General features: G+C 43.9%; 1 protein-coding gene across 3 annotated transcripts in view; it reads left to right on the forward strand.

Annotated features, from left to right (window-relative positions):
• Positions 1–12,854, forward strand: part of LOC145518914 (uncharacterized) — a 233,708-nt gene that overhangs the window by 118,553 nt on the left and 102,301 nt on the right. The window contains exon 3 of one of the 3 annotated variants that reach the window (XM_081524187.1): positions 346–509. The exons of the other annotated variants lie outside the window; for them this stretch is intronic. The gene's annotated coding sequence lies outside the window, so the exon portion shown is untranslated. The remainder of the gene's footprint in view (positions 1–345; positions 510–12,854) is intronic. 3 annotated transcript variants of the gene reach the window in all.

A 12,854-nucleotide genomic window follows, 5' to 3' on the forward strand; every position in this document is an offset into this window, starting at 1 on the left:
TCTGTTTCCCTAAGGCTTGAAGTGGCAGGATTTACGTCTGGAGCTGTTGGGGTCACCAGACAGAGAGCTGCCTGAGAATCAGATCAAGACAGAGAAAGCCAGAGCTGAGAGACAGAGAGAGTCTGGGTGCTGAGGACATGTTTAAATCTCTAGATCCAATCCAGCACCCCCCAAGAATTTCAACTGTTTGAGCTACTGAAAAAAGTGAAAAGTAGCTTGGTTGTGTCTGACTCCTTGTGACCCCACGAACTGTAGCCTACCAGGCTCCTTTGTCCATGAAACTATCCAGGCAAGAATACTGGAGTGGGTTGTCATGCCCTCCTCCAGGGAATCTTTCCAACCCAGGGGTCGAACCCATGTCTTCTGTGCCGCAGGAGGATTCTTTACTGAGTGAGCCACCGTGGAAGTTCAAGAATACTGGAGTGAGTAGCCTATCCCTTCTCCAGGGGATCTTTCCAACCCAGGAGTCAAACTGGGGTCTCCTGCACTGCAGGTGGATGAGCTATCAGGTAAGCCTTCCTTTTATTTTCTTTGAGTTTTGACTCACTTCACTTTTTCTTGCTTCTGGCAATCGGAGGAGTCTTACCTGAAGCATCTATGCAGCTTCCGCATTTGCATGGCTTCCGAGCTGACCTTTGGGTGAGTCATTCAGCCTCTTGGAGTCAAGGAAGATGGAGGGCCCTTTGAGGCCACTTAATACAATTCCCTCCACTTGGCATTTCCAGATCCAACGAATTGTTAGAAAAACAAGCACGAAGTAAATCGTTCTCACTCGCAGGTGCATCAACTTGGTTTACATTCCACACAGAAAGCCGATGTACCACTTTGTGAAAGTAATAAAATGAAGTAAGGATGTGTGACACCCAGGTGCATAGACTGTTTTGAAACTCCTTTAAGTCCTTGGAATTTCAATTACAGAATAAGAGCAAACTATAAGAATTAGTGCATCTTCCAAAAAGAAAATCACACTCCTAACTTACCAGTAAGGTGGGTGGCTATATAATTCCTTGAGCATCTCAGAAAGTGCTTATATACAAAACCCAATACTTTGTCTGCATGATATGTATCTTGTCATACTGTAACCACCTTGGTGTGTGGGACTGTTTCTGGTGTGGGAGGGAAAACATCTCTAGTGGAGTGCCAAGAAAGACAGTACAGCTGAATGAAAGAAGCCTGACAGAAAAGAGTACATACTGAATGATTCTTTTTACACAAAATTCTAGAAAATGCACACTGACCTACAGTGACAGAAAACAATCAGTGGTTGCTGGGGACAAGGGTAGAGGGAGGGAAAGATTGCAGAGGGACACAAGGAAGCTTTTGGAAGTAAGAGAAATGTTTGGCATTATGATTTCATATATACATATGTATATATAAAATGAAGTATATATATATATATATATCCCCTGGTGGTTCAGACGGTAGAGTCTGCCTGCAATGAGAGAGACCTAGGTTCAATCCCTGGGTTGGGAAGATCCCCTGGAGGAGGAAATGGCTACCCACTCCAGTATTCTTGCCTGGAGAATTCCAGGGACAGAGGAGCCTGGAGGACTACAGTCTATGGGGTCACAGAGTCAGACACGACTGAGTGACTAACACTTTCACTTTATATATATATATATACACATATACATACATACATACATATATACATACATACATACATGCATATCTCCAGGGAGATCAACAGTCAATTAGTCAAATCCCTGAAATTTCATTGGAAGGACTGATGCTGAAGCTCCAATACTTTGACCACCTGATGCAAAGAGCTGACTCATTGGAAAAGACCCTGATGCTGGGAAAGATAGAAGGCAGGAAGAGAAGGGGATGACAGAGGATGAGATGGTTGGATGGCATCATCGACTCAATGGGCATGAGTTTGAGCAAGCTTTGGGAGATGCTGAAGGACAGGGAAGCCCGGTGTGCTGCAATCCATGGTGTAGCAAAGAGTTGGACACAACTGAGTGACTGAACAACAACAATGTATGTCTCCAAACACATCAAAGTGTACATTTTAAATTTGTCAAGTTTATTGCATGTAAAATTTACCTCAAGATAGTAATCAAAAGAAAAAGGTATACAGTCAGCCCTCTGTACCTGAGTTCTGTATCCTTGGATTTGGAGGGCAGATGGTATTACTGCATTTTATATAAAAGACTTGAGCATCTGCAGTCTTTGGGATCTGCAGAGGGTCCTGGACCCTCTGGTTATCATGAGATGACATAGTACCAAGCTAAGTAAATGAACTAGGAAACCGAGAGCAAATAGAGGAATTTAGTGGAAGCCTCCCTGATAGCTCAGTTGGTAAGAATCCACCTGCAATGCAGGAGACTCCAGTTCGAATCCTGGGTCAGGAAGATCCACTGGAGAAGGGATAGGCTACCCACTCCAGCATTCTTAGGCTTCCCTTGTGGCTCAGCTGGTAGAGAGTCCGCCTGCAATGTGAGAGACCTGGGTTCAATCCCTGGGTTGGGAAGATCCCCTTGGAGAAGGGAATGGCTACCCACTTCAGTATTTTGGCCTGGAGAATTCCATGGACTGTATAGTCCATGGGGTCGCGAAGCATCGGACACGACTGCGCGACTTTCACTTTTCACCATCCTGAGTGAGCCCTTATACCTAGAGAAGCTTATCACAAAATTAGACAATGTTTCCAAGCTCAAGATATCTTAAAAGTCCTAGGCCCCAAGTTTCTCCTCAACCTGTGCACAATGTTACCTGAAATTCCCATCAGCATCATCACTCCCACAGAACCCCTGGAGACAGGAGCATTTAGACCGAGTATATGCATCATATTACCTTATTAGCTAATGCCTTACTTTATTTACACCAGTGACTCCCAACCTTTCCCCCCAGGAACCCTAAATTACACACTAGGGAGATTCTGTGACTCTAAGGTTTCAAAGTGGATCGTATTTTTTTTTTCAAGTGATGAGTCTTGCATGGCAGGATAATCACCAGAACTCCCAAAGCTCTTAAACCTTGCACTGCACCTCCTCTGCCCACTTCTCCTATTTCCAGTGCTTTCCTCCATCCTCTCACCCACTCAGACAGAAACAAAGATTGACACGAACCACAGCCACTGCTTTTGACCTTGGCATCACGTTGCCTGCAATCATGAAACTCAATTTGCCCTCCTGTTTTTTCATGCCCATCCCATCCCATCCCCAGTCCACACCTGTTATTCTACTTTGTTTTTTGGCTATAAGACTAATAACTCCCTCAAATGGTTCTTTATGGTCTCCTGTTTAAATCCTTAGAAATGCCACTTTCCATGCTGACCTGGGTTGCAAACAGTAAGGTGGCTAACATTGCAGAGTGACTGTTGAATGTGATTTGCCCATGTGGGTCCACAGCCCTTTTGCTGAGAGTTTGACCTGTAGGAATAACATATAGGACTTGTACATGATAATGAAATCAGGAGCTGGAAGGGGTACCAGGCCCTAGTGGGGATGCCATATGTGGGAGCACAGAGGCGGATACCATATAGGGACATTGCCTATATCCCATGGCTGCAGGGCTTCCTCTCCCGTGCTCTCTCTTAGCAGCTCTGAAATGTGGCACGCAGGGCTGGACAGAATATCCTCTCAGGAGCCTAGAATCTACAAGGTCTTGTTTCCACACAGAGGGAACAATTCAGTTTTAAGTTAAACTTTTAACTGAAGAATCCACTAATCTGTGTGTCTTGAAGAGGACAGCTGGAGCCTTACCTTTGCTGTTGATATCTGTACCCTCCATAGTCACACACGCAAGCCTCACTTGTGAAGATGTCTATTCACTGAAGATAATTATAGAGGTCTAACACTTCTGCTCTTCAATTAATGCTATAAAATTAATGGTCCTTCATTTTTACATCCTATGCAAATGATGGTGTCATCTCCAACCGTAAGCCTCTCTACTCACACTCTGAATATGATTAGTGTCCCTTCAAGCTGAATTAGAGCATGTGACCTTCTGGGGTATGGCAGGAGCAAATCCTTCCCATGCTGTTTCCGAGGTTTCATTACGATATGTTCTTAAAACGCAGAATTTCAGAGTTGACACCAAAACACGCATCAGTGACTGATCTTTCAGGGTTGTGGCCTTAAGAGAGAGCTGCCAGGAACTGGAGGACAGCTCATAAATCTCTGCTTTCAGCCTGAGATTCACCAGGCTCCACAATAAGCACATTTCCAAACAAAGGACAGATAGATTTCTGTAAGATAATGAGGCAGGTGTAATGGAAATGCAGTGGTATACAAATATTGTACCCATTAGAATATCCTTCAGTGGATAGACCCGGGGGAATGCTTGGTGGTGGAGAAATAGAAATGTATTTTCTTGACAAGAGGGTCTGAGAACTAACAAAAGTGACTGATGCGATAGCTCAGACAAGGAAAAAACTAAGATGTTATGATTCTTTATTGCAAGGCCTGGAGTATATCAGGAACTCATGACTCCGTGGCTTCTGAGGAGGACAGTGACATCTTGCAGGAATCACTGTGTGCACGCTTCCGTTCAATGAAGTGCATTTCTGCATCGCAGGTAGCTCGGGTGGGTTGAAAATATTGCATAGCTCAAGTGCCCTCACACTCAGAGTCATTATCCTCACTCTCCCTTGGAGAGTTTTAGTTAAATAAAATGGGATACCGCCTGGTATTTGAGTCCTAGGGACAGTGTGCAAATTGGAGAGGACTGGGGATTAAGGAAAGGGACAGAAGGGACATGAAGGAAAGAATGTTAAGAACCTTGACCGTCCCTTCTCAATGGGAAAAAGAGGAATTGTAAGCAGATTCAAGAAGACCCTGGGGAGAAACGTGGCTCGGGGTTGTTGAAGTCTGCAGTCTCTGGCAGCCAGAATCACCTGGATTGATGGACATATCCTTGAAGTCAAGTGCAAAGAGAGTGTGCCTATTTATCCTTTGCGGTCTGAGTTGGGTGAGACACAAATATTCAGAGAATTTTTTCCTGTGGCAAGTGAGAATTCCTTGGCTGCAGGAATATTGACTATGAGCTGAGAAAACTCGGAAGTCTGGAAGAGGCAGGCTGAAACAGGCTGCCTACAGCCATAGATTTGCCTGAGAGATGAAAACTGCAAAGTTATCACACTGAGGAATGTTGCATTTCAATGAAATAAATGAAGACTTCTAAGTGTGGGTGGCATCACTTTGCAGAGCCCTGGTCCTTGGAAGAAAAGTTATGACCAACCTAGACAGCATATTACAAAGCAAAGGCATTGCTTTGCCAACAAAAGTCCATCTAGTCAAAGCTACGGTTTTTCCAGTGGTCATGTATGGATGTGACAGTTGGACCATAAAGAAAGCTGAGCATCGAAGAATTGATGCTATTGAACTGTGGTGTTGGAGAAGACTCTTGAGAGTCCCTTGGACTGCAAGGAGTTCCAACCAGTCCATCCTAAAGGAAATCAGTCCTGAATATTCATTGGAAGGGCTGATGCTGAAGCTGAAACTCCAATACCTTGCCCACCTGATACGAAGACCTGACTCATTGGAAAAGACCCTGATGCTGGGAAAGATTGAAGGCGGGAGGAGAAGGGGATGACAGAGGATGAGATGGTTGGATGGCATCACCGACTCAATGCACATGAGTTTGAGCAAGCTCCAGGAGTTGGTGATGGACAGGGAGGCCTGGCATGCTACAGTCCATGGGGTCACAAAGAGTCGGACATGACTGAGCGACTGAACGGAACTGAACTGGTGCTTTTCTCTGAAGAGCTGTGACTGCACCAGGCAAGCAGTATTCCCAGTGTCCTTCTCTCTTAGAGGCAGGAGTTGAGGGAGATGCCCCCAGCACACTGCTGTGGATGTACAGGATGAACATGGGGGTTGGACCAAAAATAGGAGCTGACTTACGTGCTTATAACAAGGTAGAGAAAATTATACTCACCAGAATTCTTCTTAAAGAGAGCCCTGAATATATTTGGATGAAGAAGTGTATACTTTTAGCAAGCCACTTGGGTGGAGGGTGAGACCCAAGAGGATATTCAAGCTAGAAAAGTTATTATTAAATGTCTGCATGAGATAAGGAGAGGAATTTGTCATAATCATCAGTGAGAGAGGAGAGAAAAGAAAGTGAGGGGAAGTGGGTGAGTGGAAATGAGAGAGACTGGCAAGAGGTAAGATTGTGCTCTGTGTGAGGAGAGCCCCTCTCCATGGCCCTGGCTCCAGCCTCGAATTCTTTTTCTTAACATATATGTGTGTATACATGTATGTACATATTTTTGGCTGTGTCAGGTCCTAGTTGTGGCATGTGGGATTTTCATTGTATGGTGTGGGCTTAGTTGCCCCATGGCATGTGGGAATCTTAGTTCCCTGACCGGGGATCGAACCTGATCCCATGCAATCCCCTGCATTGCACAATGGATTCTTCACCACTGGACCATCCAGGGAAATTCTAGCCCCCAATTCTTAAATAAAATAATGAAGCTTACAAAATTCAGGGTGTGAGTGGAGGTTTGGGAAAACCCCTGAGGGAGATGAGTGTTAGGTCTTGTTGTGATGGGTAAAATAGAGGCAGCACCCATGATTGTTAGTTCAGGGGGAGAAGCCAATAATACGTAGGGCCTGGATGGTCCCAGGAATCACAGCACACACTTTGGACTTTAATGGATGGTGAAAGTGGTTTTGAATCAAGTTTTTCTTATTCTCTCCAAAGGTGGGGGATGTGGGTAGCTAAAATCCAGGTTATATATGGATAACCCATAAAATGATTGGAATATCTAAAGATACATCTTATTAGTGTATTTTGTGTGAAACTTATTATCTAAAATAAAAGGAAATATTGTAGGATCTTGTGTATTTGGAGACAGGGCCTTTAAAGAGGTAATTAAGATAAAATGAAGTTGTGCTGTGGTTGTGATTTAGTAACCAAGTCGTGTCTGACTCTTGCAGCCCCATGGACTGTATCCCACCAGGTTCCTCTGTCCATGGAATTTTCCAGGCAAGAATACTGGAGTGGGAAGCCACTTCCTTCTCCAGGGGATCTCCCAAGCCCAGCATTGAACCCAGGTCTCCTGCATTGCAGGCAGATTCTCTACCGACTGAGCTACCAGGGAAGCCCCAGTAACCCCTAACACATATGAGTTACTCGGACGTAAGCCTTTCAAAGTGGTGATCGAGTTCATCTGAGTAAGACGTTCCTTATATGAAGACTAGGACATCAGGGGTGGGCGTGCATAGAAGAGAAACCTGTAAAGAGATGACAAGAAGGTGGCTTTCTGCTAGGCAAGGAGAGAGGCCTCAGCGGAAACCAACTGTGCCGATGCCTTGATCATGGACACCCAGCCTCCAAAACTGTGAGAAAACAAAGTTTGATTGCCTAAGCCACCCCATGTGTGACATGTATTTTGTTATGGCAGCCCTATTGAACTAATACAAATAACAAAGAAAGGAAGGAATTAATATTAGATTGGCCTGTTGGAAATGAACTCCAGACTGTTCCCCCTTCTCCTCAAAAGTATCTCACCCCAGTTTAAGATCCCATCTTTTTGTCCTCTTCCTTTCACTGCCCCCACTATAGTCTCCTTCACTTTGCTAAAATGCTGGTCCTAGTGGTCAGACATTTGCCAAAATATGGAAAGAGATACCCCTAAATCATGGAGTTTGGGAATCCTCTGAGGTCACTCTGGTTTTTCCATCTGTCCATTTCCCAGCCTGACTTTGTCCTTGTGGACACAAATGATGAACCCCCAAGGAGGGGAGGAAATTGAAAAAATAACAATGGTAACTAAACTACATGAGGAAATACAATGCAGAAGTAGCCTGTAATTCTACTTTTCATCTCTCCCTGAAGAGGAACATTGTCCTGACACTTAAAGCATTTATTATGTCTTAAAGGAAGGCTCTTATTTCTGGTTCAGAGACTCAATGTGGCACTTATAATTATATTCTGGAGACAATATTGTTAAAGATTTGGGTTTTCATGCTAAAAGTGAGTTTAAAAATATAATTACTGAATAATTCTCCTGAAATGGTGTGATTTTCCTTTTTCCCCCCATAACTCATCTCCAACAACCCATTTATTTTTTTTTTTAAAGAGAAACTCTGAAATAACACACAGGTTCTTTGGCCATGGCATAGCTAAACTCTGCAGCATGTGGTGATTTCTGCAGGAACATTAAACTGAAGTCATAACAATGGGTAATATTTTAATATAACAGAAAATGATCATTAGCTTCTCTCGACAGGAAGGAAATGAATTTTCCTCATTGTACACATTCTGAGAAAAGTAGATATGAGATAATTTCAAAGGATGTTCTAGCCAACCAGAATAGGCTTCAAGTACCATCATGACAATAGCCTTAGAGAGCCTGGTGTCAGTAAACTCAACAGGCAGAGCTTCTGAGGAAATGAATGTGGTTCAGTGTCTCTTAGAAATATATGTAAATGAACTTGAGATTTTAGAGGGCGATTAATCCTACACAAAGTCAAGTGCCTTTCCCAGGGGTCTTTCTCAGATCTCAGGTAATTCACAATCACGTCTGTCTATCCCACCCATTCAAAGTGAATATCCTATTGAAACTCCATAAATCCATCTCAACTTAAAATGGTATCTCGTGACAATGAAAGTGTACATTTATTAAATATTCTGTGTAAGTCACAAGAACTTCAAAATATTTTTTGTACAATATCTGGGACTGTGGCATAAATAGTTTTTCAGAAGTCATTCATCTCAAAAGTTCTCTTTGCTACAATCTCAATTTGTCCTGGTCCCAGATGCCACCAGCCCTCAACAGTTCTTACCTTGACCCACTTCTTATCGCCTCTGTTTCCTTTTCATTTTTCTGTCCCCATAGTCCTCAGCTACCCCAACACAAACAATTGTCTAGAACAGATACACAACCTAGGATTCTCCTCCCAACATTTATATCCAAGTCAAACCAACAGGAAATGGAGACCAGACTCATTAATTCAGTGAGCCAACATCAGTGAGGAAAATAAAAAGAAAGCAGACCGATTTTTTAACCCATCAAGACATAGTAATCCATTGATTTGATTTGTTTTCACTTTAGTGTTTTGGGGGATCATGAGCGTGTGGCGACAGCACTCTGAGGGTCTCTCCTTGCATCTTACACTGCTCATTTTGTTGGCCCGGGGCCAGTGTACACTTTCATGGCCTCGGCAGTATTATGGGGACGAAAGTGAGGGACTTGCACCCTTCCCCTACCATCTTAAAACAGCCTGGCGTTACCACGGATTTAGATCAGTTCACCACCCGCCTCCAACCTGACGGCGTAGCATAGGAGTCTTCTGTGACTGAGCATGTGTGTGCTCTTCCTCACCAGGCCAGCCACAGAGTGGGATCCCATCACACGATGACCCCAGTTTGTAGCTGGCAGGAGTGTCTGCAACCTGTGTCATTAAGAAAAACCTTTCCACGCTTCTTCAGGTTGTCATCACAGATCAACGTTTTGTTCACCACCTTACCTACTCCCCACCCCATCACTCCATCACCCTGCTGCCCATTGTACCCCTGGGGAGGGAATTCCTTTTGGATGTGTTCCTACTCTAAGTGCTTGTGATACTTTGGCAAACACCCCAGAGGCCCTGCCCTCCTCTCCGCAGCCCCTCCCCTCCCTAGGGCAGGAGCACTGAGGGAGAATGCTGAACTCCTGCACTCCTGACACAGGCGCATAGAGCTATGCTGGGCTTTCCTCAGGCTGGGGTACCAGCCTGGCCACAGAGCTCTTCTCTGAGCAGGTTTGGTGGGGCACATGGCTTTTGTGATCAACAAAAGAAATCAATAACATTCCAAAAAATTACAATCTTGCCAATGATAAAAATAAAAAAAAAAACCCAAACAAATGACAAAGCAAAACAAAAACCTGGATTTGTTTTTAAAAATGAAAGTCTGACTTTTGATGATCAGCATTTTGATGGATTCTTTGCCAAATGATAGCTCAGGAAATATCCTTAATTCGCTCTGTTCCTCACCCTCTCTATATCCCCACACTCTCCCCCTCCCCATCCCCTTCTCCGTCAGGGTCCTGAGCCTTTACAATAAAAGGTAAAATTAGGATGGAGTTGGAGGGACTGAGAAAGAACAGAGAAATTGATTAGTGTCAAAATCAAACATCTTGCTATCTTTTCTTCCTCACGTCACTTGACACTTCTCCTGCACATCGGAAATAGGTCTTCACTCAACCCTCCCCTCATGAGCCAACATGAGACATTAGATCTTATATTTTTTCTTTATTTAAAGTCTAGTTTTTAAAAAAGTTTGTTTAATTAATGTGCCAAACATGGAGAGATGTTGAAAAGCAGAAAATGCCAAAAAGAAGACTAGGACAAAACAGAGTTGCTAATGGGACCACAAAGGAGAGGATTTGAAATAATTAACTCCACCAAGACAGAGTCCATGTCCTTGAAATAACTGGTGAAAATGACTATCTCCCATACCCACTGTAGATGCTCAGTAGTAAGGACAACAAGGACAAACTCAACATGTTGACTGCTGAGGTTCATTCATTCCTCACTTCCGTTCACAGTGCTCCTGGCAGGCATCCATGGCACCATATGCTTTGGGGAAGTGGGAATGTGGAATGTATGGTTATGGAGAATGGAGTTTTTCTGCTTCATAAGATTCTGAGTGGCAGAATTGTCCTGAAAAGGAACAGATCCCAGTAGGTGTATGATGGGAGTCTTAGAACAGGGTGGGACTTCAGAGAGCCCCTCCTCCAAGCTCTTACTTATACAGGTGAGGAAATGGAAGTCCAGAGAGGCAAATCAAATTGCCCAAGGTCACACAGGTGGTTAGTGTGACTTAGTGCACTTAGCTAGGGCTTTGGAGTTAGAGTCTGGAATTCCTGATTCTCACATTTTTTACACCAGTTCACAATTCATGAGCCTCAGGCTACAGGCTTCATCCTGTGGCTTTAAGGGTAACCTGAAGGGTGCTGATAATAATGTTTTCCATGTTTTTCTCCATTAAGATATCAAGAATCTTTTTGCTCTCTCAGGTCAAGCAGTTAATATCAAAATACAAGGGAAAAGTGAATATAAAGAAACAATGTGGACTTTAGAGACAAAATAAATTGCAGCTCTGCATAAACATGGGCTACACTCCTTGAACTTCCCTTGTGGCTCAGCTGGTAAAGAATCTGCCTGCAGTGTGGGAGACCTGGATTCCATCCCTGGGTTGAGGAAGATCCCCTGGAGAAGGGAAAGGCTATCCACTCCAGTATTTTGGCCTGGAGAATTCCACGAACTGTATAGTCCATGGGGTCGCAAAGAGTCGAACACAACTGAGCAACTTACACTTTCAAACTCCTTGAACCTCCGTTTCCTAACCTGTGAACTGGGGGTGATGATCATTATTACCATCCGTATCTTATAAGGATCTTTGAAGATGAAAGATAATATGTGTAGAGCATCAAGCAGAGAGACTGGCACTTAGCAATACCTAGTGATAGCTATAAATGTCCTCTAAAATCCCAGAGGAAGCACTGAGGCTGAGAAGCTGGGTCAGTGGGACAGAAGCCCGGGGCATTCACAGTACAGAACAGAGGCGTGTCATGGCGAGGTCCCTTCAGCTGCTGTTATTGCCCCAGCAACTGCAGTGCTTGGACCAAGGACGTTTGTGTATGGACATGTGTACTGTAGCCAGTTTGTAATGAGATAATCTCCCTAAAACCACCCGAGAAAATCAGTCTGTTAAGTGGCATCTAAAGGAGGAAAAGGTAGTTTTATAATGTTAGAGTAATATATTGATTCCTGATGAAATAAAGAGAAATAGGCTAGGGCGGACAAAGGAATTAAGAGGAAAAATGTGTTGGAAAGAACTGATCTTGAAGTCAGATGAGGGAGATTCAAGTCCTGGCTTTGCCCTAACTGCTGTGTGTCTTCAGGGCAGTCACTCACTCCTCTGAGTCTCAGTTTCTCAGCTATTAAGTGAAAATAAAACTATATGCCTTATGAGATGACAGACATAATGTATAAAAATCATTGTAAAGAAATTGAATTATTTATGTTTGTTCATTTTAATTACGTAACAAAGATACAAAGAATTTGTTCAGAATTGGCTTTTTAAAAAAATTTCTCACCAAATGAAGTAGGAATTAAAAAGAAAAGGGTCTTCTGGTTCTGAGGGCTGATATAAGCTTCATCTTCTCTTATCTGATCCTGCCTTTACCAGTGGGCAGCAAGGGGAGGGAAGGTCAGTTCAAGGAGCTACCCTTGGAGCTTCGATGGGGGTCACACCCCGGATTCCCCGCACCGGTTCCTACCCTAAGTCATAGTAAAGATGCAGCATCCTGGCAGCACGCAGGGAATAGACAAGGAAGGTTAGAGGACAGAGAAGAACATTTTCTGATACAGCAGCTCCTTTTGAACACAGAGAGCAGATGATCATTGTTGTTGTTGCTTTAATTTTATTTTGTCTGTGCTGGTCTTTTCTGAGGCACTCAGGCTTTCTCCAGTTGCTGCACAAGGGCCTCTCTTGTTGCAAAGAATGGGCACTGGAGCACGTGGACTCAGTAATTGCAGTGCTCAGCTCTCTAGTTGTGGCGTGTGTGCTTAGTTGCCCCATGGCATGTGGGATCTTAGTTCCCAGACCAGGGATAGAACCTGTGTCTCTGCTTTGGAAGGCGGATTCTTAACCACTGGACCACCAGGGAAAGTTCCATCTGATCTTTGTTTTGAATTACGTTTCCCATCCTGGAACGTGTCCTATTGTCCAGATAAAGTCAAGGAGCTTTGTGGTTCGTGTCTTTTGGAAAGGTGTGCCTCGATTGTGCACACGTGCAAGTACACACATGCACGCGCACGCACAGCTCCACACACCGCAGCCCATAGGTTTGCAGCCTGCCTTACTTTGCTTGATGCGTGTGTCTCAGAGCAATTCCCACTCACAGTTCT

This window comes from Giraffa tippelskirchi, chromosome 8 (genome assembly GCF_054371585.1).
Source record: "Giraffa tippelskirchi isolate mGirTip1 chromosome 8, T2T-mGirTip1v1.2.pri, whole genome shotgun sequence".
Taxonomy (NCBI): domain Eukaryota; kingdom Metazoa; phylum Chordata; class Mammalia; order Artiodactyla; family Giraffidae; genus Giraffa; species Giraffa tippelskirchi.